This window comes from Malaya genurostris, chromosome 2, assembly GCF_030247185.1.
Source record: "Malaya genurostris strain Urasoe2022 chromosome 2, Malgen_1.1, whole genome shotgun sequence".
NCBI lineage: Eukaryota > Metazoa > Arthropoda > Insecta > Diptera > Culicidae > Malaya > Malaya genurostris.
This window is the reverse complement of record NC_080571.1, coordinates 201,541,522-201,569,307: the sequence shown is the minus strand read 5'-3', so window position 1 is coordinate 201,569,307 and position 27,786 is coordinate 201,541,522. Positions and strand designations below refer to the sequence as shown.

The 27,786-nt window shown below is 36.8% G+C and overlaps 1 protein-coding gene across 3 annotated transcripts in view; it reads left to right on the top strand.

Moving 5' to 3' along the window:
* The first annotated feature begins 4,304 nt into the window (after positions 1-4,304).
* Positions 4,305-27,786, top strand: part of LOC131427060 (ras-GEF domain-containing family member 1B) — a 154,698-nt gene continuing 131,216 nt past the window's right edge. For 2 of the 3 annotated variants that reach the window (XM_058589959.1, XM_058589957.1), the window contains exon 1: positions 4,305-5,398. The gene's annotated coding sequence lies outside the window, so the exon portion shown is untranslated. The remainder of the gene's footprint in view (positions 5,399-27,786) is intronic. The other variant, XM_058589958.1, reaches the window with a different exon arrangement.

The following is a 27,786-nucleotide window of genomic DNA, read 5'->3' as shown; positions in this document are numbered from 1 at the left end:
AAGCATAGTTTCAAGTTCGAGAATATTAAATCCTGTACAAATGTCGGTTGTTTTGACTCTCGCCCGATCTACCTACCCTGCTCGAGGATTTTCCAGCATACTAAGTCCTCACACGGTGGGGAACTGGGTGCTCGAGGGTTTAATCTTGTGAGTAAATTTCCGTTATTATACGACATCTGGCGTCGTCGGTGGATGGTCGGAGTCGAAGAGGAACAACTGAGAAACAATCGTTGCGGGACATGTAAAATCTTATTCTTATTCTGTAGCAATGTTTTTATGCTGCCTGAATCGCTACCGGCTACATTGGCACTATTCAACATTTTTCGCCTCGGTGCTTTGAATGCAAAAAAAAGAATCACATTTGAATATTTTAACGGAGAGGAAAAAACACGATTACATATCGTGTTTTGATGAAAGTGTTGTTTTGTTTTGATTCGCTACTTTGCTATGCAACTCACAAAAGAATTGGGTTTGCACCTGTTTGCCATCATTGTGGATTGGTTTTTCAATATGTTAGCACATTTGTTCAGTACGAAGACGCATTGAGAAGCCGTTCGATATGTTCAGATCAAAGCCTATTCCAAACCACGTAATATTGTGAAAACCTTGAAATTAGGAAATCAATTTTCCGCGTACCATGGGAACTTTTTTTCGTATCGTGTAATTCCAAAATGGAGAAAGGGGAGACCAAAAACACAAATAAAATTTTGAAAGGCTGGATAAAATTTCTTACAACATTAAAAAAAGTTCAAAAATCGACCCAGAAAACAAAAGTTATTCGCGATCATAGTCGTGGCGTTGCCATCACTCCATAATTGTACGCAACGGGAGTTTTTGGAGGATTGTACGCTGGGGGTTGAACAATCTTTGTTCCTTTCCGTTTTTTTCCATCATTTGCTGAAGGAAAAGTAGAGAATCCTCGGGTTGATTTAATATAAATTTTTGAAGAAGAAACAAAGTACCAGCTCAGAAATGATTGAAAAGTGCTAATGTGGCTCTGCTTCATCGAAAACAACCATTTGTCGGTGGTATGCTAAGTTTAAACGTGATCGTATTAATACTGACGGCTAAATGAGGTGATTACACCGGAAACCGTAAAAAAAAGTTTACCAAGCAATTTTTAAAGTGTACATAGTTCGAAAAAATCTTTTGATTTTACATCTTACAAGATGCACCTAGAAACATTAGATCACAAAAGCAAAGCCTTGGTATTACATTCCTGTAGTGGAATTTGACCTTCTGTTTCAACAGACTTCGCAGCCAATTCAGAGTGTACATAACCAGTGCATGGCTGGTGCTACGATTCTACTGACACTACGAATCCTTCCGGGTCGGGGCTCGAACATACGACAACTGGTTTGTAAGACCAGCGCCCTATGCATTGAACCGCCAACCGGGACGTTAGATCACAAAGCAAGTCAGTTAATCGACTGAGCCACAGAAGCCCATATCTATTTGATGTGTAATTGATACAGCAGCAATTGGTAGCCAATAAAATGTTCAACTTCTGAGCATGCCATTATTAGAGCGCTTTACAGCTAGAGTTAGGTTAGTTTTGGTTAAGTAGATAAAACTATACAATTTCAAGGATGTAAATTTAAACATGAAATAAAAGTCACTAACAATGTAGGACTGAAACAATGAAAAATACAACTTGGCCAGCTCTCTCAGGTTTTGTATCATTTGATGGATAATTTATCATCCGCCGCAAATGATTCCATCATTGTTCTTTAAAGTTTTGTTGCATAGTCAAAAATGTGATGTATTTGCTTTGTGCGAAACATGGCTTACATCAAACATAGCCTTAAATTTTAATGACTTTAACATTATACGTCTCGATAGAGACTCCCCGTATGGTGGAGTGCTTTTAGGAATTAAGAAATGTTATTCCTTTTATAGATTAAACATTCCTTCGACTTCTAGTATAGAAGTTGTTGCTTGTCAAATAAACATTAAAGGAAAGGACATTTGCATTGTTTCGGTATATATTCCTCCAAGAGCTCAAGTTGGACAGCGACAACTTAATGAAATTGTCGAAGCCCTTCCTGCTCCACGTTTGATTTTAGGAGATTTCAATTCGCACGGAATGATGTGGGGTTCCGTTTACAATGATAGTAGATCATCTTTAATATATAATATTTGCTACAATTTTAGTATGACGGTATTGAATATGGGTAGCATGACACGGATTCCAAGACCTCTGCACGTCCAAGTGCATTAGACCTATCTCTTTGCTCGACTTCAATTCGACTAGATTGCACCTGGAAAGTATTTCCTGATTTACACGGTAGCGATCATTTAACAGTAACAAAAGCATTGCTAATTCAATTAATATTCCATGTGATTTGACAAAAAATATTGACTGAATTAAATACCAAAGTAATATTTCAAGTGTCTTAACTTCAATGGAAAAGCTCCCCCCACTTGAAGAATATGACTTCCTCGTTTGTTCGATTCTGGAGGCCGCAGAAGAAACCCAAACTAAACGATTTCTTGGTCCATCGTCTAACAGAAGGCCTCCAAACCCTTGGTGGGACAAAGAGTGCTCAGATGCTAAGCACGCGAAACGCGAAATTTTGAAAAATTCTTGACTTTAGAAACCAAGTACAAGAGCATACTTCGGGCCAAGAAATGTAGCTATTGGCGACATTTTGTCGAAGGTTTGTCAAGAGAAACCTCAATGAACACTCTTTGGAATACGGCCAGACGAATGAGGAATCGTAACGTAGGAAATGAGAGTGAGGAATACTCGAACCGATGGATACTTGATTTTGCGAGGAAAGTTTGTCCAGATTCTGTTCCTACGCATAGCATTATTAGGGAATCTTTTCCAAATAATGGTTCCATTGATAGCCCCTTTTCAATGATGGAATTTTCCATAGCACTCATGTCTTGTAACAATAACGCTCCTGGGTTGGACAGAATTAAATTCAACTTGGTGAAGAATCTGCCCGAGCTCGCAAAAAGAATTGGAATTGTTCAACAAGTTTCTTGGACAAAATATTGTTCCACCTGACTGGAAGCAAGTGAAAGTTATCGCCATTCAAAAGCCGGGGAAACCAGCTTCCAATCACAACTCATATAGACCCATTGTGAGGTACTGAATCCCCTGGTTATTAATAACTACGAAAGACTAGTTGAGCTTCAATCTCAAACAAGATTCATGACAGTATATTTTAACCATATGTCACAGGAAATCAACCCTTCAAGATATATTCCTATCCGTGTCAGCCTCCTAAATGTCCCTGACTCAACTTTATTTTTCGACACATCCATGCAGCGCGAAGTGCGTGGAATCCCGGAACACTTACGCTTGTTGGAAATCCTAAAAATATTTACAAGTAAGTTCAGGCATATTGACTCTGAGAAAATATTTTACACGGACGGATCACGAATTGAAGAGGCTACTGGGTTTGGTATATTCAACAGTAATGTTTCGGTCTCATTTAGGCTTCAAGAACCTGCATCTGTTTATATAGCAGAGTTAGCAACAGTTCATTATAATTTGAGTATAATCGTCACCTTATCGTAAAAAGAGTTACGTAAAAAGAGGTACCGTAAAATACGTTTACGTAAACGGAGGTTTTCCCTTCGTACATAATTTTACAGGCTCTGAAAGTAATTTGCACTCGGTTATCAAGTGGCGCTGTATGGATTTATATGTATCATTATTCATCAAATAAATGTGGGCTTCCATGGTTCAGTCGATTAACTGACGTGCTTTGTGATCTAATGTTTCTCGGTTCAAGTCGCGCTGCTGCTATCGATCTTTTGTTTTTTTTTTTATTTCATTAGATTTCAAGCCACGTGCTTTCAAATCACACAATTTCACATGTTCTCGAATATAAATTTGTATGAAATACGACGCTCCATTTATGTGCATCTCATTAGATGTAAAATCACAAGACTTTTTTGAACTGTGTATGTGTCTTGAGTATTCGATCAATTTTTTTTGGTTTGCGGCTCATTGCATGCAAAGATGTTTTTGTTGACAAAAGTTTAAGAAAATCAATGCTCTTTATCTGAACTACCATCGTAGACGAAAATTTTTAAGATATTCATCTAAGCTCATCTTATCTCCTACTACCAATCAGACTGAAGTAAATTTTTCCTCTGTAACATCAGGACATTCGATTTCCACTCACGCGACTGACTTTTTCATTCTAGGTTGTGAGTCGGTTGCATATTGCATACAAGATGAGTGTTTCTTCCATCATTGGATGAACGATGAATCCAATGAACTCTCGTACCTGCAGGTAGCCATACAGCTTCAAGCTCAGGATTCTTTCAGTCTTTCGCAAACGGTCTTTTCGGATGGTTGTAAAACTGGCTCCTGCTATTCACTGTTGGTATTACTGAGTATGAACTGCTGTCCACTGAGATGCTGATAGGATTCGAATCAGGTTCGAGCTGATTTTTGGGGATTACCGTTGGATTAAATGCGAGGATTGTCAGCGGAATACCATTCACAGATACGGGAAAGAAAAGCGCAAATTGAAAACCAATTTTCAGGATAATGAATACTGTCAGTGCGGATGGAGTGTGGCAAGTTGAGTGTGATAGGCGAATGTGATAAATCACCGTGCGTTCCCATAGTCCTGTGTATGTACATACATTTATAGTGCAAGATAGTGCTAATGGAATTTTGCGGAAAATTGGTTCGTTACATTGAAAGCAAGTGAACCGGAAAATAGCTAGTGCCTGGTAAACGGTACCACCACCGGTTTTCTTCTCGGGATTCAAAGTACAGTTCTCACATGGATTCGCGACCTCGGTCAACGGTATGGTAAATGACGAAACACGTGCATGAGGTATAAACATCCTGGCTAATGGTAGCGCTAATGGAAAGCTATAAATATATACTGGAAGTAAATAGTGTTATTCTTTAATATCCGTGTCATGTATGAATAGGAAAGCAACCGAGGACCAGAGCTCTAATCGCCAGAGTCGGCAGCTTTCGTGGTGCTCGCTGAGGATACAATTTGTGGTAATGTGGAAAACAAATTTACATCTCGTTTAGTTTATTTGTTTGGTGACCCTTGTTGAGATGAAGAAATCCATCGCTCACCTCGTTTGTTTGGAAAGGTTAACCTAGTTTGGTTGAAAAGATACAAAGCTTTCTGAGGATTTTTTTCTGTTTCGAAAAAGTTCCAATTTACAATTGTCACAAATAACGTATGTTAATGAGGCGGTGAAATTCTCACACCACGTACTTGAACTATGTGTGTTGGATACAAACAAAATTTGTTCGCTCGCTATTGCGACTGTTCGGGTCTGTGAAAAGTGTATTTGAAGTGGACGTGAGTTTCGTGATGGTGAAATTTTTCCAGAAAGGTTCTGGTGTTGGTCGCATGGTATGAGGAAGAAGTAGATAGTTTTTCAAAGGAGTTCAAAAGAGGTGACTATACTAACGAAATAGAAGTATGATGTGCAGCGCATTATTTGCGAGCTAGATGAAAATTTAAGTTTAAAATTTTTCGAACTAAGCTGGTAATTAGATTTTGTAAATCAAACATCATTAGAAAACGTTTCAGACTAATATCTGGAACAGCAGTGTACGGAAAAATGTTCTCGAGCCGAAATTTACCAGAATGTTCATAGCTCTCGATTACGTTTTTAATATCACTAAAACTGCTATCCATTTGAATAAGTTCGACAAGATCGCAGAATATCTGTGTGTTGCAAAAATGTGCTCTAAATTTTCACTGCGATGGGTGGACCAATTTCGTCCAACTTGACTCAAACAAGAATTTCAATCTTTTACAAAAAAATCATTTTATCCGGATCTTGCTTCCGGTTGCAGAGCTACAAAATTAGCCCGGGTATGCGATTCAATGCATAGAGCGTTGGTCTTACAAGCCAGTTGTCGTATGTTCGAGTCCCGACTTGGAAGTATTCTTAGTGTCAGTAGGGTCGTAGTAGGGTCGTTGTATAAATGATTCTGTACACTAAAATTCGGTTAAGAAACAGAAAGGCCAAATGCCACAAGAAGAATAATGTAATGCCAGGACTTTCACGGTTAAAAATCCGTTGTCGGTACCATGATCTAAGAATTATGAAAATCATGAAACTTGTCTTCTTATAAGATCATGCCTATTACTGAGTTATTGCTCGAAATGAATCATTTGCTCATAGAATCATTAGGTATGATCTTATAAGAAGACATGTTTCATGATTTTCATAGTTTCTTGATCATGGTACCGGCAATGGATTTGTAATCATGTTGCTTTTCAAAAATAAGAAAGAAACAAACGTTCTCTTTTCTCAAAGATGGCTGAACCTATTTTGACTAGCTTAGGTTCAAATGACAGGTTCAACCAACATATAATTTTTTTTTTGAATTCCATGTGGGTACAGCTTGCGTTTCCGAAATAACAGAGTGATGAGTGAAAAAGGTGGGTGGGTAATGTCATAGACATAACTGGAGGACGAATACGGTATATCTTATTGGTTCTAAGAAGACCCGATGTGTGGAATTTATCCGATGTTTACAACTATTGCTAACTTTTTTCATCATTTATTTATACACAAATTTCTGGACCAGGATTCAGGAACTTAATTTGTAACCTGGAACAGGCTCAGAATTCAGTTATAAAACTCAGGTTTGGAATTTAGTCAAGAATTAGGTTCTAAAATTCTGAAACTGACCTCTTTTTAGAATTCGGATTCCGAATTTGGGTCTAGAACTAAATTCTGAACCTGAATTAAGTTAAAGCACGCAGGTTTTGAATTCTGAACCTGCAATCTGAAAATGAATTCTGAAAAGGCGGGTGGGTAATGTCACTGGCATAACTGGAGGTCGTGAAGACGAATAAAACTGACATGCTTCCTTCACACTTCCGAATGTTAGTTGATTGTGTGAATTTATCAAATTTTACTGCTTCGCTACTAGAATTGTGACGGTGCATATATACTAAAGTAAGACTTTTTGACGATACAATACAATTAAACAACACGAATCAAATGAGAGTAAAAAACAATGGTGTTCAGTAAAGAAAAGCTTCGCATAATTTTTTGGGAATATTATAATCGTTATTAAAAGAACCGATTTGCGGAATTATTCTGATGTGTACATTTCGTAATCATTCATTTATCTACAATAGAACAAAAATTCTGGAGCAGGATTCAAAAACTTAAACTGAGTTAAATTAATTCGAAATATGGAACATACTCAGATTTCAGTAGCAAAGTTTACATTCGGAATTATGAATTCTGTTCATAAATTTAGTTCTAGAATTATGAAACTGAATTCATTTTCAGAATCCAGGTTTCGAATCAAGTTCTAGAACTAAATTTTGAAATTGACTTCCTTTTCAGAGTCCAAATTCCGAGTTTAGTTTTAGTTTGCAGGTTCCAAATTCTGAAAATAAATTCCGAAACTGAATTTAGGAATTAAATTATGAACCTGAATTCATCAATTAAATTCTGGTACAGAAGTCAGTTCCAAAATTCAGGTTATGAGTCCAGATCTATAATTTATTTTCGGAATCTAAATCTTAAATTCGTTTCGTGAATTCTGTTGCAGAATTATGAAGTTGAAATCCTAAATCAAAATTCTGGATTAGATTTCCGAACATTAATTAAGGAACTAAATTCAATTCCAAAATCTTGTCAAGAAATTGATTTCAAAATCTAGAACTAGGATTCAGTTCCTGAAAAATAGTTTTAATATCTGAACCAGTAATCTGAAACTAAATTTTAAACGATATGATTAATAAAAATAAACGATGTAAAGATATATAAACATGAAATTAAGCTCAGAACCCGGTTAACCAGAATCCAGGTTCTGAATTGGGTTCCAACATTGAAAGCAATTGCTGATAAAAAATGTTTTTGCGTCGTCCGAAAAGAAAATTAGAGCGCAACATGAGGCAAGCAAACGTGATGAGTTTTCTCATCGTTTTCAAAAATTTGAGAAAACTTGATTTTTGAGTTATTTATGGTTATCTCCGGCTGTTGAAAGTTCGATTTAAAATTGTTGATCATATTTCTGAAGACGTGAAGTAGGTATTTGCTTTTAGTACAACTCGAGATATTCACGGTTAACTTCTACCCATTCTATCGTAGGGCGTATTGTGAAAAACACTGTTCTTTCGTGAAAAAATATTGACAAATAAATCGGTGAAGAAGTATTTTTGAGTTCGCTTCTTAGAAATCATGATTTGCGGTGTCCACTGTATCTCAGCGCAGACTAATCAAAAGTCAACAAATGAAAGCAGCATTGTTAAAATAGATGTTTTACTAATCTCCTGCGTTTTTGTTTGATTTTGTTTAATTTTTTTTGTAACAAAAAAACGAAACGGAAAACGATGAGGTCTGGTTTTTACACATAGAAAGTGTGTGCAAAATTTGAAAAAAAGTAGTGAAGTAGTTTTCGAATGACGATGGACACAAACTTTCAAAACCTGCTTTCGAGAAAAAGTTTGAAGTATCGGAGGAAATAATTTATTTTGCAGAGGAGCGCGTAGGGTTTTTTTTTTTTTTATTTATGACTTCTGGTCAGTCAGTAATTTTTTACTTTTTTTCGGTTTTTTAACGATATCAAACTAACTGGAGATTATAAGAGGAGAAAGAATATGAAATCATAGAGCCATAGTACTCAAGGAAGAGCAAGGATGTGAAGAATAAAGTGCGGAAAAGTGAGACGTGACAAGGGTCATTTAAGTAAGCAGAAGGCTTCTCGTATCTAAACTTTTACCTTCTACCAGAGGAGTCGAACTTAGGCATCTTAGCGATACGAGTTATCCGAGTCTCTGATATGTCAGAAAGTAAAGGCAAAGGTCATTTGCCATTTACTGTCCGAACCGGCAAAAGTAAAGTTACGAGAAGTTGTCACATTCTGCCCACGACGGTTTCTCACACAATGTGTTTTTCATTGTGTTGATATTTTCTCATACAGTTAGTTATAACACCGGAATGGAAGATTTGTCCGAAACTTATTGCTTGAGTGCCTGGAGTTTTAGCGTATGGCTATGCGTCCCAGGGTGCAAGCGGCGCACGGACAGCGCTCCACTCATCGCTGTGTGTGATGGAATCCCATCAAATCTTTTTACTTTTTACTTTTTTATTTATGACTTCTGGTCAGTCAGTAATTTTTTACGTTTTGGCATTAAAAATGCCTTACTCTTCACTATATGGGGCCGGGTGTCAATTAAAAGTTTCAAAAATAGTCGCGTAACCTTTTTGTGTCATAATTTTGAACGTTAATAACTCGGTCATTTGTTGATGGATTGTTATAATTTAACAACCAATCGATTCGGAAACTTTTAACTTAAACATGTATGACGACGTCGTTTCAGTATTTCAATACCATACTATTGAAAAAATGGTTGGAATCGACCTATGTTTTCATCCACCAATCCCTGTTCTACAAAATGACGTCAACTTCTTGTTCGGCATAGGAGGCTTTGCGTCATGCATAAAAACACCGCATCGTTCTGCGTAGTATGAAGAGAAATCTATAAATATAGGCTGCACAATATTTCTTTGCCTAGTTGATGTTTGACTGTGATGAAACAAGTAGCTCGTCCAGTGAGCTGATGACTGGATTGTATATGCGTTCACTTGCTGGATTGTCGCTTTTGCATTATGTGTTGGTGAAATTTCCTGCTGTCTGCACAACCTTCGTGTTCGATTGAATATCTTATATATCATCTAGCTTTTGAAGAACCGAATCAGCGTGGTTATCGGTTCTTTTGAAATATCCCATGTAAAGCAAATTGTTGGTCGATTTTGCCATTAAAAATGCCTTACACTTCGCTTCCCGAGGCTGGGTGTCAAATTAAAACATGCAAAACTAATCGCGTAATATTTTTCTGCCATAATTTTGAACGCTCATACCTCAGTCATTTGTTGATGGATTTATATAATTCAACAAACAATCGATTCGGAAACATTTAACTTAAACTTATTAGAAAACGTCATTTGAATATTTCAATTGCATTCCATTGAAAAATTTATTTGAATTGAGTATTTTATTTTGGTTCTCTGGTAACTATCAGGCTAATTTAGTATTATCGGCAATAGATCTAATTCGGATCTAATTTGCAGCGCTTGTTCCTCGATGATTTGTTAATGGATTTTCCTCATTTAAATGATTCCAAAGCTTCAATATGGTAAGCTTAAAAATGTTTTAATTTGTCAACGGATCGGTTTGCATACGTAAATCTCCATTCCCATACGAACAAAACGTGACAATGTGACTGAACAAGTGGTTGTCCCACCAGGAATTAAACGCTTCAAAAGATTCAAAATTAAATTCTGAAACTTATCTAAAAGCGGCCTCCTCGGTTTGGTAGTATAAATGAGTTCCACAGGCTCACATATACAGTACAATTAGATGCAATATCATATAGTATCAAAGATAAACTAAAGGTAAGTTTACTTGCGATTTTACATGTATCGTTTGAATAGCAACCCTCGTAGAGTTTGGTTAACCGCCAGTTTCAGTTCAATAATTATTTGCTTCAAAACACGCGTTGTAACTATGACAATGTTCATTCATGTGTTAATAACATCAAGTTACAATATGAACAAAATTTCTGAATTTTGTTGTGTATCCATTTCGTATATTCCTAATATGCCAAAGCGAAAATCAATGTAAGTAACTAAATATTTTATGAGGACTCTTTCACATTTTTCTTCCTCGCATTGTTGCCATATTATTTACCGACACTTTCCGAAGATTATCGACGATTTTGAAGAAGGATTAATAAAATTACACTATTACTGAGCTTACTGGTACAACATTTTCCGTTAAAACAAATAAAATCTTCTCTTGGATCGATTAACTGTTTATAAAATTAATAAGTTTGTACGTTTCTCGAAGATTATTGTCATAAAATAAAACAGTTTCATTTGTTCAGGATTAAATCTTTAGGTTGTTTGTATCTAAAATTGAGCTTTCAAGTAACTTTGAATTCTAGTTAAAGGACGTTATTCAAAATCTTAACAATGTAAAAAATTGTGGAAAGGGATCAAAATTGAATAGAATCAATTATCAAGAAAGAATCTAATTGTCAATTTTATCATTCGCCAACAATCTAAGCGCTTATACTAGAGCAAGTTTGTAATTAGTCAATTGAAAAAGTTTTTAGTTTAGTGTATCATAATCTCTTTATTTTTGTATAAATTATGAAGACCCTAGAAACGTTCCATTTTTAATGTTATTGTGCTCGGTCGTGTCTTGAATACAACCCTCTAATTTTTTTTTTGTATCTCAGTTGGAAGCGCATTATATTTAGTAGGACCACCAAAAAGAATCCGTCTTTGACCAAGGTTGCACGAAACAAGTTCTTACTACGGCGTGTTGTTTGAGAATGAGATTATGGTGAGCCGTGTTTGAACATCACATAAGTATGTTATTGGTAAAATATTATGGTTCAGAATCAAAACTAATTGGCTCAAGTGGCACGCTCCCCTAGTTAACTCATCTTCAAAATTATAGTTAGAATGATAAAAATCATCTCGCAAAATATGTTACTTTCACAATCTCATTAATACACATGAATCTGCCATAGTGGAGAGTCGGCACCCTTGGGCCTGCTTGTACCTTGGGCCACTCGTGTTTCATCGAAAAATATTGAAAGTAATTTTAGTGACCTCCATCCAAATTTCATTAAAAATATTTAATTACTTCATACGGAAAAACCTCATTTTTGTGACCGCAATATACATTTTTGGTTAAGGATTTTTTATCATTAAATTAACAAAATGTAAGTTATTTTTTTCAATTTAGCAGAGAATACTAAAATTGAGTATCAGAACATATGATTTTACAGATTTCGTCACAATTATTGTGTTGCAAAAATTTTTTGATAAATAAAAATCTATTAGAATGCACAATCTGGTGCCTTGGGTCACTGCAGAGATAAAAGGATTAAAAATCAGCTACAGCCCGAAAATGTTACGTTTCGGACAAAAAACATAAGTAATCCTCAACACCTAGGAAATAGTTAAAAATATAAACGTTAAGTGAGTATATTGCGTCAAGTGTTGAATAGAGATGAGCAATTCGCTTCTGAGCTGTTCCAATGAATCGAATCATAAAAGTGAGATGACAGCTCACTCATTTGCTACCCAGTTCGCCGCATTGTAAAGAGGGGGATAAGCTACGAGCTGAGCTGAACTTCGGCTCTTATCTAACATGTCACATCTCTCTATCTAACATGCCTGCATCTATCCTTCTTTAACGGTTTGAATGAGACATTATCAGTAAGAAATCTTACCCCTCACGGCGCAAGAAAAACGAGTTACAAAATAAACCATCAGTTCAATCTGAATGAGCTGATGAGCTGATACATCGAATCGATTCATTTTGGTGAGCTGATCGGTTCGAAGCTGCTCACCAATATGAGCTGTTTCGCACACCTCTAGTGTAGAAACCAATTTCGCTTCAAATATTTTTTTTTATTTTTACTTGCATGACATTGCACATCATAATTTACGATATTACTTCTAGTAAAATTAATCACAAAAATGAATTTCTTCAACAAATACCACTTTAATTATTTTGCTCTTCACAAGGAACAGCCATATTCAGTTTCATCGATTGAGAATTCAATTATGATAGACACCCGCCATGGAGAATGCTTAGGGCCATATGTCAAAAAATTTTCAAGTTCAATTTTTATGTATAAATTACAAAAGAATCTTTTTAGCAAAAATTAAAATGAAGGTCAGTTCGGTTTCACATCTCATCCAAGTCAGTCGACAAACCAAAACCGCTTACGTTCGGGACAGAAGAAACCAAGTACAGTATTGTGTAGTGAACAATAGAACGATCTCGAAATGAGTGTACCAAACGAACAAAAGCTACCGCCGGTACGAAAGAATACAATTATTGTTGACTTCAGACAGTGCAAAATTCGACCTTCGATACGAGAACTTGAAGGTTTGCTTAAGGAGCAAATGCATCTTGACATTAAACGTGTGCATTTACTTCAACGCAATAAGACCAATAATGTTGTTTACATCCAGTTCTATAAAGAGTTGGATGCAATTCAATTCGCAAAAGACAATAACAATGTCCACTATGTGTAGCACGAGAACATTAAGCACAACATTCCAGTATATATGGATGATAGTGCTATAGAAGTGCGTGTGCATGATCTTCACTCAAGCGTCACCGATTCTTATATTCGCGCAACTATGTCCCAATACGAAGAGATTCTCTCTATCCAGAAAGAAAAGTGGAAGAATTTTTTCCCCGGTATTCTAAATGGCGTACGTTTGTTACGCATGTGACATTCGGTCAGGATACAAGAATACCGTGCAAATCACTTGTTACCTATGACAATCAGATGACCACATGTCAATATTGCCAAAAAGCTGTTCACTACGGTAAGCCATGTGATAAACCGGACAAGGAGACAACTATACCAAAGGACAACGGTGACAGTCACCAACAACAGTGAAGCATCCGCTTCAACGAAACCATTCAACGAAACGCCATATTGAACAAAGTACACCAGCTGCAATTAACAGCTTACCATCTAACCAACCAGCAACTGCAAACAATGTACAACAAGGCGCATCTACAGCAACTAGCAACGAAATCAACAACAATACCACGGCAATGGATGACGAGACGAACCACGAACAAACTGCCCCTCAATCCTCTTAGGAGGAAAATGGAAGCTTCTCTCCCCCTAGAAAAAGGGTGACAACGAGATCCAATACAAAAAAAAATTGTATCTAAAAACTCAGCCAAATCGGCCACGTAAAGCTTGTACGCAAATAGACCTGAATAAAATATCTTTTAAATAAAAAAAAATGAAGGTAAGGTGGTATACTAAAACCTTTCATTTGAAGTTTTAAACAGTTTTAAACGTTTCTACTACCGAAATAATTTTCAATTAGAAAAGCTGTATAGCATTTCAAACCATCTTCGACGTAGTAGCAAGGTGCTAAGTCCCACCAGAATAACGGGAGAGCGTTATGTCGGCATAGGAATGGTAACAATCGCTTTTTTCGGCATTATTCACTGTTTATCATTGTTTATCGTTCCGGTAGCGATGAAGCGTTGGCTTATTCGACTACAGCTGCATAATGCCTGCTAAACCCAATATTTTTAGGAGACTTGGCCTTTTTCTTCGTCCTGAAACGCTCCTCTAAGCCATTCCGTCGCATGGCAGTAAAAAAATACTTTTCGGGAAGCTGCTTAAAGTCTTCCATCACATAAGTTTCATCGTACATTTTCACACAGGGAAACTTCGTGAAATATTCGTGATATAACTTGTGAGACCGGGTTCTTGTCGGAGCTTAGAAGTATGCACGAAATTTGGAGATATTTTTATTTTTTCAGCTATAGTACGTACCGAAAGATCTGGTCATTTTTGCAATACTTGCTTCACCTCATGTCCTTCTGGTGTTTCCTGAGATCCGTTGTTTAGGTTCCCAGCAGTCCTAGCTGTTGTCAAACGAGTAGCTAAAATCTCAAGAACGTTATGAACAGTCTGGTATCCTCATTATTAAACCGGCATAGAGCGGATCGAAGCTATTCAGCATGAACTTGTTAAATTTGCCCAACATTACCTACCATGGAGAGATCCTGCTAATCTTCCTAATTACAAAGATCGCTGTAAGCTTATTGACCTGGATCGGTTATTTGTTCACCGGAATGTCTCTTTGACTTTCATTCATCTCGAAATATGATTAAACGATTGTCCCATAGTCACTTTTCAGGATCAGTATTTGTTTGTAACCGTTAATGTTGTATTTTCGTTCAAACTTCACTCAGTCTCTTCACCATCTCCATTGGAAACTAACTAGATTCGCTCGCCGAAATTAACCCGGTCGTCTCTTTTTTCCACCATATTTTTGATCACTGATTAGATATACATACCGATTCTACCCCCTTGGTTCGCTCACGCTCATTTACCTCCCCCTCTATCAACCCTCGTATTCTATTTAACTACCCACTGCTCAGTGGCGTATCTGGGGGAGGGTGAAGGAGGCATTTGCTCCGGGCGCAAAGTATTTAAAGGGGCGGCAAACCAATCCTTAGACGAAACGTTTTGATGAATATTTTACCCCATTTCCTCAATTTTATGGTATTTTATTGTAAATCGGTCTTAAATCATGGTAAAATTTATTGGAAGTTTACTAAATCTAGCTTATCTTATAAAAAAAAAGTCTGTAGAACGTTTCGTCAAAACGTTTCGTGCGGCCAGTGCACGATAAGAATGGAAAAGGATGAACGAAGCTTTCATTTGATAATTTCAAAGAATAAAAGAAAACATGTAGATTCGAAAAACGAGGCATTCGTTGATATTAGTTAGCATGTTTGGGACATACCGAGTTATTCGCAGCCCCAATTTTCCCTCTTCAATATCGAAGTAGCAACGATATTTGGTATGGTTAATTTATGGTATCCGTTAAATGCGGGTTGTCTTGAGAGCGAAGCAAAAATGAAACGGAAGCCATCGATTGTAGGTCGGTCGTATGTTTCTCTCAACATCAGTTTTCGATTCAATAAATAAACGATTTCGGTAGATAACCACAGTCGTATGTATAAAATGACCTATTTTCTGCGATCATTATCTTGAAATATGCACACTAAATCTGCTATTCCGTTTCTAATTACCGGATAAGTTGATTTATATGCAGCAACATAGAATGCGACGGCTCGATTTTGGTAGTAGAAGCGAAACAGTGAAATTATTCGAATCTATTAATTTAAGCGTTTCTCTTCTAGAATGTTTAATAGTGCGAGATGCAGGGAATAGTTTGAATTAGTAATAGAATAAAATTAAGATTTAGAATTAGTGAGCATGACACAGTGCGAGGATTTTGATTCTCAATTTTCATTATTTGTGTCATCCGTATATTCGAAGCACGAAAAGATAGAATGTTTGCAGTTTTCGCAATAAAAAGGTTTCACTTCTATTGAGATCGAACGCAAATGCAAATGTAAAAAAAAAATCGCAAATGTTCCAAAACTTCCAGAGACATATTTTGCTTTCATAATTTTAAATGGCTGATATGCAGTAAGATTTGAATGATCACACTACCTATCGATTTGAAAACATTCATCTAAACGTACATAACTACGGTGTTTCTATTTTTTCAAAGCATCACTATAGAAAAACTGTATATAAACTGACTCGTGTTTGCACAAGCCAATCACTGCATCTCTGAGAGCACAACGAGCTTGAGTACGCACTTGGAAACTCTCACCATAACGCTTCTGTTTTATTCAATGCTAGGATGATTTATGTCAGACATCGGTGCGTTCCAGTTTGTGCTTTCAATTATGAAATCAAATAAAAGACCTTAGAGTCACAAAGAATTTTAGTTTGATTCCCATCAGATCTAATTTTTGGAATCAGATGGCTATGTCTTTTTCAAAAGCTTAGATTCAAATAAAATTTGACAATGTACTTACTTCTTACAATCCCTCACAAAATTTCTAAATTCTATTTGACTCCGAATTCCAGTTCGAAATTAAATTACAGGGTGATTGATTTCAGTCGAATTTTGCTATAAATGACCATACGAATTTCTCAAAATTTGGTATCAAAATGCTCCACTTTTTAAAACCATTTTATTCGATTCTGGTATGACGAAGGCAAAGAAAGTAAAAATTTTTCGAAACAAATATTGTATATAATCACTTTTATATGGCTATTGAGTGCGGTAAGTACCCGTAGTACTAAAGACTGTCCCAGAAAGTATGGACGCACTTTGAGTTCGCTGTAAATAATTCACAAGTCTTGCGATCGTTCCTCATTAAATTCCGTACAGACTTCTTGGCGACAAGTTTTGACACTTTTTTCCAATCTTTTTCGAACTGTTGAATGGTTTCGGCTGCCGAGACATGTTTCCTAAGATGTGCCTTCGTTAATGCCCAAAATTCCTCAATTGGTCGAAGTTGTGGGCAATTTGGTGGATTCATGTCTTTTGGGACGAAAGTGACATTTTTGGTAGTATACCATTCTATTGTTGATTTCGAGTAGTAAGATCTGGCCAGAAGATAACAGGATCCTTGTGGCTTCGAATCATGGGTAGAAGTCGTTTTTGTTAACATTCCTTGATGTATATTTTGCTGTTCATTGAAGCAGTGGTGATGAAGGGTTTCGAAATCTTACCGCAGCTACAAATTGCTTGCCAGACCATAGCTTTCTTATCAAATTTATCGACTTCAATCGATGTCTCGGACGGGTTTAACACTTGCCTTTATCGCACCGTATAATATTGTGGTCCAGGCAAGGATTTGTAATCGAGTTTCACGTAGGTTTCGTCGTCCATGATTATGCAGTTCAAATTTCCAGCAAGAATCGTATTGTACAGCTTTCGAACCCTCGGCCTGATCGATGCTTCTTGTTTCGGACTACGTTTTGCTTGTTTCTGCTTCTTATAGGTTCGAAGATTCAAACGTTCTTTAGCACGAAGAACATTTGACTTCGAAGTGCCCACTTTTTTGGCCACATCCCGAACTGAAACCTCCTTCTTTTGCTCGAACGCCTTCAGTATACGTTTATCCAACTGAGGGTTAGCAGGACCTTTTTTTTCGACCCGTTTTCGGTTTATCCTCAAAGGTGTTATCCTCACCGAACTTCCTGATTGCATTTCGCACGGCTTTTTCACTTACTCTTTCCATTTTTGCTATCTTTCTCAGTGACAGTGACAGTACACAATTAATCGACGTTGTTCTGCTGAAAGTCCACGCATTTCGAAACAAGCTAATGAAAACGAATAAACAACTGCACAAGTGGTTAGAGAAGAGTGTAAACAAACATTATGCCAAACGACTTTATGCCAAACGTGGTAGCCCACTATTTTTGGCATTAAAAATTTTTGGCATCTTCACTATATGGGGCCGGGTAAAAGTTTTAAAAATAGTCGCGTAACCTTTTTGTGTCATAATTTTTAACGAAAGATGATTAGTACGACCGTACAAATATTTTGCATTAATTATGGTTTCGGCTTCAGCGGTCTGTTAAATAAGAACGGCTGTTATATACTGCCCGACGTTTCGACCACTGGCATACGATTTTTAGACGAGGAACGATAAGATATTTCCCTTGAAAAAGACCATAACCAGTGGTCGAAACGTCGGGTAGTATATAACAGCCGTTCTTATTTAACAGACCGCTAAAGCCGAAACCATAATTAATGCATAATTTTTAACGTTAATAACTCGGCCATTTGTTGATGGATTGTTATAATTTAACAACCAATCGATTCGGAAACTTTTAACTTAAACATGTATGATGACGTCGTTTCAGTATTTCAATAGCATACTATTGAAAAAATTGTTGGAATCGACCTATGTTTTCATCCACCAATCCCTGTTGTACAAAATGACGTCAACTTCTTGTTCGGCATAGGAGGCTTTGCGTCATGCATAAAAAACACCGCATCGTTATGCGTAGTATGAAGAGAAATCTATAAATATAGGCTGCACAATATTTCTTTGCCTAGTTGATGTTTGACTGTGAATGAAACAAGTAGCTCCTCCAGTGAGCTGATGACTGAATTGTATATGCGTTCACTTGCTGGATTGTCGCTTTTGCATTATGTGTTGGTGAAATTTTCTGTTGTCTGCGCAACACCGTGTTCGCTTGAGTATCTTATATATCATCTAGCCATTGAAAATCCGAATCAGCGTGGTTACCGATTCTTTCGAAATATCCCATGTATTTAGCAAATTTTTGGTCGATTCTACCATTTAAAATGCCTATTATGATATAACGACATTTGAATATTTCAATTGCATCCCATTGGAAAATTGGTTTGCAGCGCTTGCTCCTCGATGATTTGTTAATGGATTTTCCTAATTTAAATGATTCCAAAGCTTCAATATTGTAAACTTAAAAATGTTTTAATTTGCCAACGGATCGGTTTGCATACTTAAATCTCAATTCCCATACGAACAAAACGTGACAATGTGACTGAACAAGTTGTTGTCCCATCAGGAATTAAACGCTTCAAAAGATTCAAAATTAAATTCTGAAACTTATCTAAAAGCGGCCTCTTCAGTTTAGTAGTATAAATGAGTTCCACATATACAGTACAATTAGATGCAATATCATATAGTATTAAATATAAACTCAAAGTATCGTTTGAATAGGAACCCTCGTAGAATTTGGTTAACCGCCAGTTTCAGTTTAATTATTATTTGCTTCAAAACAATAAGCGTCTGATGACTACACGCGTTGTAACTATGACAATGTTCATTCATGTGTTAATAACATCAAGTTACAATATGAGCAAAATTTCTGAATTTTGTTACGTATCCATTCCGTATATTCCTAATATGCCAAAGCGAAAATCAATGTAAGTAACTAAATATTTTATGCGGATTGTTTCACATGTTTTCTTCCTCGTATTGTTGCCATATTATTTACCGACACTTTCCGAAGATTATCGACGATTTTGAAGAAGGATTAATAAAATTACACTATTACTGATTGTAAACTCCAACACAACATTTTTCGTTAAAATATATAAAATCTTCTCTTGGATCGATTAACTGTTTATAAAATTAATAAGTTTGTACGTTTTTCGAAAATTATTATCATGAAATAAAATAGTTTTATTTGTTCGGGCTCAAATCCTTAGGTTGTTTGTAAAGGACGTTATTCAAAAACTTAATAATGTAAAAATTTGTTTAAAGGGATCAAAATTGAATAGAATCAATTATCAAGAAAAAATCTAATTGTCAATTTCATCATTCGCTAACAATCTAAGTGCTTAAACTAGAGCAAGTTTTTAATTAGTCAATTGAATAAGTTTTTAGTTTAGTGTTTCATCATCATTATCATCTTTATTTTTGTATTTATTATGAAGACCCTAGAAACGTTCCATTTTTAATGTTATTGTGCTTGGTCGTGTCTTGAATACAACCCTCTAATTTTTTTCACTATTTAAACAATGTTTTAGTAATAAACGTGGTATTAACAATAATCTTACACATTCTTCCATTCGATTCGTGAAAGAAATAGAGAAAATACTCAAACAGGGAAAAAGTTTTTAGGAAATAAATCTGGAATAATGTTGTTACACTTTCGTGTTGTGAAATTTTGAAAATGCACCAAGGTGAGCAGAGTAAAGAAAGACAGTAAAGACAAGACCTTAAAAACCTAAGACAAAACATCTTTTTTGCACGAACCGAACAAAAAACTTTGAATGTTCCAAATCCAAATTCGGGCTAGGTTCCACAGCGAATTAAATCACCTACAAAATTCATAATTTTTAAACAAGCAATTTTTTTACAACTGACTGAAAATGAGAAAAATAAAGTGTAAATTTGCACCTCAAAAGACGAGATATTTTTTCGAGTTGGAATTACCTAAGAGGTTGGAAAAAGTAGAAACTAGTGATGGACGATACTTTTATTATTCTTCAAATTCTTTTTATGTTGAAATAAATGTATCTTTGACCCAAAAAAAACGGACCGAATCAATTTGTACTCCCAATAATATTTCCGATAAATCACTAACCACTAAAATGACGATGAGCAAAACATGTTCAGTACGTTATACTGTTAACGTAATCGTTGTACTGCAATATTGCACTTCCCTTGCATGCATGGACAATTGAATGCAATCAGTATATTTTGCAGTATGTTGTTCCGCTGAATCTGTTTTCCTGTTACATCGAGAGTTGTTTCCGATTATGTACAACTTCAAAGAAGCTTCTCAAGTGGGAATGCAAACTGATACCAAACGACTGCTAAATTATGGGCTAACATGAGCAAAAATTGGCTGAACACAAATAACAGCGTTGTCACGAAGGAGTGTAGGTACGTGATATTATCATCATACGTTGGCATTTATGAAAACATATAACCACAAACATTATTGACATCGACTGTTGCAGCAGGTAGGTCGTTTGTGTCAGCACCAACCGTTCGTTCGGAAAACGTTGGTCGGTTGGTTTGTTCGGAGAAGAGTGCAGAGTCATCAACCGTAACCGGCAGATGTAAAGCCCATGAAATGATGTTTCCCTTGGCCCGCTGAATGTTATTGCACACACGACAGAAATTGCTGCTTTGCTGGTCTAACTCATGCAAATCCAACTCGGAAAACCAGCAACTGTATTGAAATATATGAACGAAGGTTTTTATTAGTCATTTTTTTTTTACTAGGAAAACCATGTTTTGAAATAACACTGATCATAAACAAATACAAAACTCATCCAGTCACTCTTTTTGCAATCCTGACAAAAATTTCGACTCCAACTCAGTTAAGGGGTCGCTACATGAAACTTTAGAGGAAATGTTCAATTTTATTTATTTTACTGCACAGAAACAGAAATAGGAAGAAAAATTCTTTTGGAGTCTTAGTAGATGTAAGTGTGAGGGCAAGAAAAAACGACATAAACATATTAAGACACTCTCGAACCTCCGAGTTTATTATCTTACTAAATGAGTAAAGATTCGTTTTAATTGAATCAACAGTTTTGCTGCCTTTTTCATGAAGAAAAGATATGTTAGCACTGCAAAAACGAGGCCCGGAGGGCCGAGTTTCATATACCATTCGAATTAGTTCGTTGAAATCGCAAAATGTCTGTTTGTGTGACAAAAATATCTACTTGATTTTCTTAGAGATGGCTTAAATGATTTTTGCAAACTTATATTTATGTGAATGGTCATACTTTCCTATACAACACTGTTAAATTTTATTCATATCCGACTTCTAGTTCCGGAGTTACATGGTGAAGTGTGTTAAAAATTGCAAACCGTCATTTAGAGCGACGATGCTAAATAGGGAAAAATTATTTTAAATTTGACTAAAAACTGTTCAAAATAGTAGATTACGTAACGTTTCGTTATATACAAAAGACTAACTTTTTGGTCCATTATTTCTCCATCTTGAGCTATAGTACAATTGTCCAATCCACGTGTGAACGTGTTGGTGTGACTATTTTCAGTGGTTGTTTGGTGAATGCTAGTGTGAGTATGTTGCAAATACCCAGTGAACGGGTTCGACCGTCGGCATCGGGAAAAACTCGGCGAGGAATATCGGTTTGGTTGCCAATGGATTTTATCCCAGATACGGGATTCCAATAAATGCACAAAGCGGCAGCTCAGTCATCGCCGACGAGGCTTTATATTGCTCACTCGTCCGCCCGATTCTGGAAAATGCTTCAGTAATCTGGTGTCCGTATCAAATATCGTGGAGCCTTAGACTTGAATGTGTTCAGAAACGTTTTGTTCGCATGGCATTACGACATTTGCCTTGGAGAGATCCTGTAAACTTGCCACCATACCCGGACCGATGCCAATTATTGGGAATCGATACTTTACAGCGCCGAAGAAAAATTCAACAAGCATTGACCATTGCGAAATTAATAAACGGGGAGATCCATGCTCCAGAATTGCGTAGCAAAATTAGTTTTCGAGTACCAAGCAGATCATTGCGATATACGACTCTACTTCAAAACGGATTCCATAGGACTTTATTTGGAAGTAACGAACCTATAACTGCGTGCACACGAGCTTTTACTTCTGTTGAAACAATTTTTGAGTTTGATGAGCCTTCCCGTCGCTTCGCAGAAAGAATGAAACGAACTATATTATAAGGACTGTTTTTTTCTATGAGTTAATTTATTTCACTTGACGCATTGTAATTACTTTTTGTTTTGTGTTTGTTGTTTAAAAGATAGTGGTTTTTGCGCCTGTCTGAGAATGGCATGACATTTGTTCAACTCATATAGGCTTTTCCCACTCTGTCGGTTCATTTAGACATATGTCCGATGAACCCAATAAGAAATAAATAAATAAATAAATAAATAAATAAAACCTCCCGGATATTCCCGGATGGTCCCGTCCCGCTCATCCCGGAATAGTGCGAAACGTTTTTTTTGAACTAGCGGTTATTTCGATATTGGTAACCTTAATGTCACTTCTGATTTGACAGAAACTTAGTTTTATCCTTCCGCTGAACGAAAATGGTTGTGTATACACTTGAGGAACGCGTGAAAATAGTGCAGTTTTACTTTGCGATCAGCTTGAAGAAGACGCCAATTTTAGATAAAAAATCATCTTCTCGGATGAGGCACATTTCCATCTCGGCGGGTATGTTAACAAGCAAAATTGTCGTATCTGGGGGACGGAAAACCCACACGTTATCATGGAGAAGCCGATGCATCCTCAGAGAGTGACGGTTTGGTGCGGATTTTGGTCTGGCGGCATCATCGGGCCATTTTTCTTCGAAAATGAGGCAGGAGCCGCCGCCACGGTCAATGGCGAGCGTTACCGCACCATGATTAGCGATTGGTTCTTCTCGTTAATTGAAGAGGAAGACTTGGACACCATTTGGTTCCAACAAGACGGTGCTCCGTGCCACACAGCCAACGCTACGATCGATCGTCTGCGCACAGTCTTCGAAGATCGATTTATCAGTCGCAAGTCGGATGTCGTTTGGCCGCCTCGGAGCTTTGATTTGACGCCGTTAGACTATTATCTTTGGAGGTCTGTCAAAGATAAGTGTTATGTGGACAAGCCAGAGACAATTCAAGCCTTGAAGGACAACATTCGTGCAGCCATAGCTGAAATAAAGCTGCATACAATCGAAAATGTACTAAAAAAACTGGACCGACCGTATGGCGTACTGCAAGAACAGACGATGCAGTCATTTGAATGAAATTATATTCCACAATTAACCGGAAGGATTGTACTTTAATATAAAAAAATAAATTTTGAAATCGGATGAACCGTTTGTGTTTTATGGCCTGTTTTAAAAAAAAAATACATGGCGAACCCTGTATGCGTTGATAGCACATCCGTCCATTTTTAACGAAGATATCGAAATTTTTGTATAAACGACTTTTCCCCCTATTCCAGCAGTAGGAGTTTTGAGTGCTGTATGACAAAGAAATGCTTGGGAGCAACTAAAACACGATTTTTTTACTGTTACATACAATTGTTTCTAAATACCAAAAAGACTGTGTACAGCATCCTTTTTCATGACATTTAGCCTCGGACCGATTTTAGCACGGCTCGTTTTTGGCAACACAATCGTTCGAATATGACATATATAAACCAGATGATGGCAGATTTTTTTAAATTATATTATATCAAAAAAAGCCTAATCAAATTTCAGAAACAAGAATTCAAATTAAAATAAACTTATATACAAAATTAATTAATTTTATACATACATACAAAAATTAATTAATTTTATCCAATTATGACTTCCGGTTCTCGAATTACATGATGATGAATTTTTATAATTCAAACCGATATAGAAGATGACAATCCCGAAAAGCTTCAAAGTTGGACTCAAAACTGTTGTAATTTATTCGTCATATGGCCATACGAATCGGTTTGGGTTATGCCGGTTCCTGAATACCCCCCCCCCCCCCCTTCTGGGTACGTGACGGTGTCGAGCAAATGTCTAAAAAATACCACATTGATGTGATTCACACAGACCTTAAGGCTGCTTTTGTATCAGTTAAGGTTGCGGCTACGATTGACAAAGCAAATCGGTTACTCGGATTTATATTCAAAATATCACGAGAATTTCGTGATCCACTCTGTTTAAAGGCGCTATATTGTTCCTTGGTACGATTGCAGCTCGAATTTGCGAATGTTGTTTGGTGTCCTTACCACGCCACGTGGATTCAAAAACTGTTCAACGAAAATTTGTGCGTTATGCATTACGTTAAATGCCCTGGAGCAACCCGTTGAGTCTACCGCCGTACGAAAATCGTCGTCAACCGTTAGGACTTAAATCTTTAGCCGATCGACGACATGCATCACAAGCGATTTTCATATCTCAGCTACTACTGGCTGAATATGATGCTCGTAATCTTTTATCCCAAGTGAGCTTGTCCTACACTTATTCTTCGACCGCGACCTTTACTAAATACTTGTTGCAATAGTGGGGGTTCGGTAGATTGATCGACTCGCGTTTAGTGATGAAAGGTATATTTAATACGACTTAAAATTGACGGTACAAAAACGCGTGTAGCTCTGCTACTCCTGTACATCCGGTCGCCGATGACCTCGACGGCATATGTCATGCTGACACCTGTCAGCTATAAGCCCATGTGGTGAACCGTGACCGGGGGTCTCCCAACAATACTGATCTACGCAATGCCAACTACGCTGCAAACAGCCCGATTTTCGCAATGATTCGCCGCTTTAACGAGTCCAGCAATTAGTTTTTTTTTCTACAGTGGAGTTTAAAAGACAAAACCCCTAGATTATGGTCTAGCACATCAATCTTCTAAAAGTGGATTAACGAAAGCACATATACCTTATGATCAAAAAAGAACCGGAATTTTCATTTTAAAATTCCCGCGCTTGTCCAATCGGTAAACTTTTATTCTCTCAACGTTGGCAACACTTTTATACACATTCTGTCAAATGTTGACGCATATCGTACGATTAGTTTTTGTTTGGCGTCTATACAAAGAAGCTGAAAAATTTTTGTGTGGCGATTTTTATAATGGATGAAAATTTAGAACAACGGCTCCCCTTCGAAGCGCCATTTGGTCGATTGATGTGCGGTTTCGACGTCATATTCATAGATCTACACCTCATCACCAGTTATGATGCATTTGATGAATGTGGGGTCACTATCTGCGTTGGAAATCATCTCTTTGGCCACATCAACACTACGCTGTTTTTTGAATGAAATTCAGCTTTTTTTGCACCAGCCAAGAAGCGACGCGTTTCAAACCCAAAACATCAGTTAAAATGTGTTCGGTTGATCCATAAGAAATGCCCAACAACACAGCAATCTCTCTAATCGGTACATAACGATTTTGCAACACGATTTGCTTCGCCGATTCAATCAGTAACAGATGTTGTTGGGCGGCCAGGGATCTCATCATGATCCAAGCTTGTACGACCACCTTTGAAGCGTTTATACCACTCGTATGCCTGTGTTTTTCCTAGACACGATTCACCGAAGGCCTTTTCTAACATTTTCAACGTTTCGGAACACTTAAATCCATTTGCAACACAAAATTTGAAGAACGCTCGTTGTTCTAAATTTTCATCCATTATAAAAATCGCCACACGAAAAATTTTCAACTTCTTTGTATAGACGCCAAACAAAAACTAATCGTACGATATGCGTCAAAATTTGACAGAATGTGTATAAAAGTGTTGCCAACGTTTAGAGAATAAAACTTTACCGATTGGACAAGCGCGGGAATTTAAAAATGAAAATTCCGGTTTTTTTTATCATAAGGTATAACCTTCTTGAACTACTTGATCCATCCGAATGCATACAATATGATTTATTAAGATTATATACAGACCTTAGTAACAATTACATGAAAATAATGTGACTATTAAGTAAAATTCTGATAAAAAATAAGATCAGCTGAAACTAATTTTACAGTACAATTCAAATGAACTTCGTATAAATTTCCCAAAATTGTTCTATAGAATCTACGAAAAAAGTTACGTAGATATTATGTGATACAAATGTGAACTAAGAGTTCTTGAGCTCATTATGTGCTACCTATACTTCACATAAGTATCACAAGAAAAGTTCTATGGATAAAAATCACATACGTTTTCACGCAGCATTGAAGTGAGGATTTTTCAGGTTCGAGTACCAGTAATTTATCCAAATTCGGGTTCAGGTCGGATTCCGGTGACGGATTTTGATTTAACTGGCCGATTCAGGTGATGGTCATTTAGGGGTTATCCTATTTTGTGCATTGGGCACATAACCGATTTCTATACTTTATGTTTCATCTTCGACCCGTCAGTACATAACAGTTCATGTTGAACTGTTATGTAACCTAGCAGCTCAACATAAACCGCTAGGCAGACATAAAGTCGGCCAGTTTAAGTCGAAACTCGTTTACGATCGGCACGACAGTAAAGACGTTGCACTTCGGTGCAAATAAAAAAAGTGTTCTGTAAGTAGCAGAAACTTTATGTCTGCCTAGAGGTTTATGTTGAGCTGCTAGGTTACATAACAGTTCAACATAAACTGTTATGTATTGACGAGTCGAAAACGAAACATGAAGTATAGGATTGAAAAGATGCCTGAACAGTCTCCTAACGCCACTGACAATACTTTTCAACGCATCTCTCGAGTCGGGAGTATTCCCCGATTCCTGGGAGAAGTCATATATATTCCCAGTGTTTAAAAAAGGCAACAAATCCGACATAACTAACTATCGCGGAATTGTTTCAATTTGCACTGTCTCAAAGTTATTTGAAAAAATTATTCTTAATTAATTATTAAAATTATTTAGTATCCTCAACTTCATTTATCATCCAATCCCTACAATCACGCAAACAGGTCGACGCAATTTACACTGATTTCACGGCAGCGTTTGATAAAATACATCATCAAATAGCAATAGCCAAACTTGACAGACTTGGCTATAATGGTGCTCTACTGGAATGGATGCAGTCATATCTAACTGGTCGTGAGATGTCTGTGAAAATAGGAAACAGGATAACAACACCATTTGCTGTTAGTTCTGGAGTTCCTCGAGGAAGTCATTTAGGACCGTTCATATTTTTACTCTATCTCAACGATTTCCACTTCACTGTAAAATGTTTCAAGCTATCATTCGCTGATTATTTTAAACTATTTTATCTAATAAATGGTCTGGATGACGCATGCTTTCTACAAGTTCAACTTGATGCTTTTGCAAAATGGTATCATGTCAACAGGATGGTACTGAATGCCTCCAAATGTTCCGTTATATCCTTTTCCCGAAAGCACTCAGTAATTTTGTATGACTACAACCTCTCGCAAAGCGTTCTCAAACGTGAATCGTTTGTGAAAGACTTAGGAGTAATCTTAGACAGCAAACTTGATTTCAAGAACCACATCGATTGAGTAATTTCAAAGG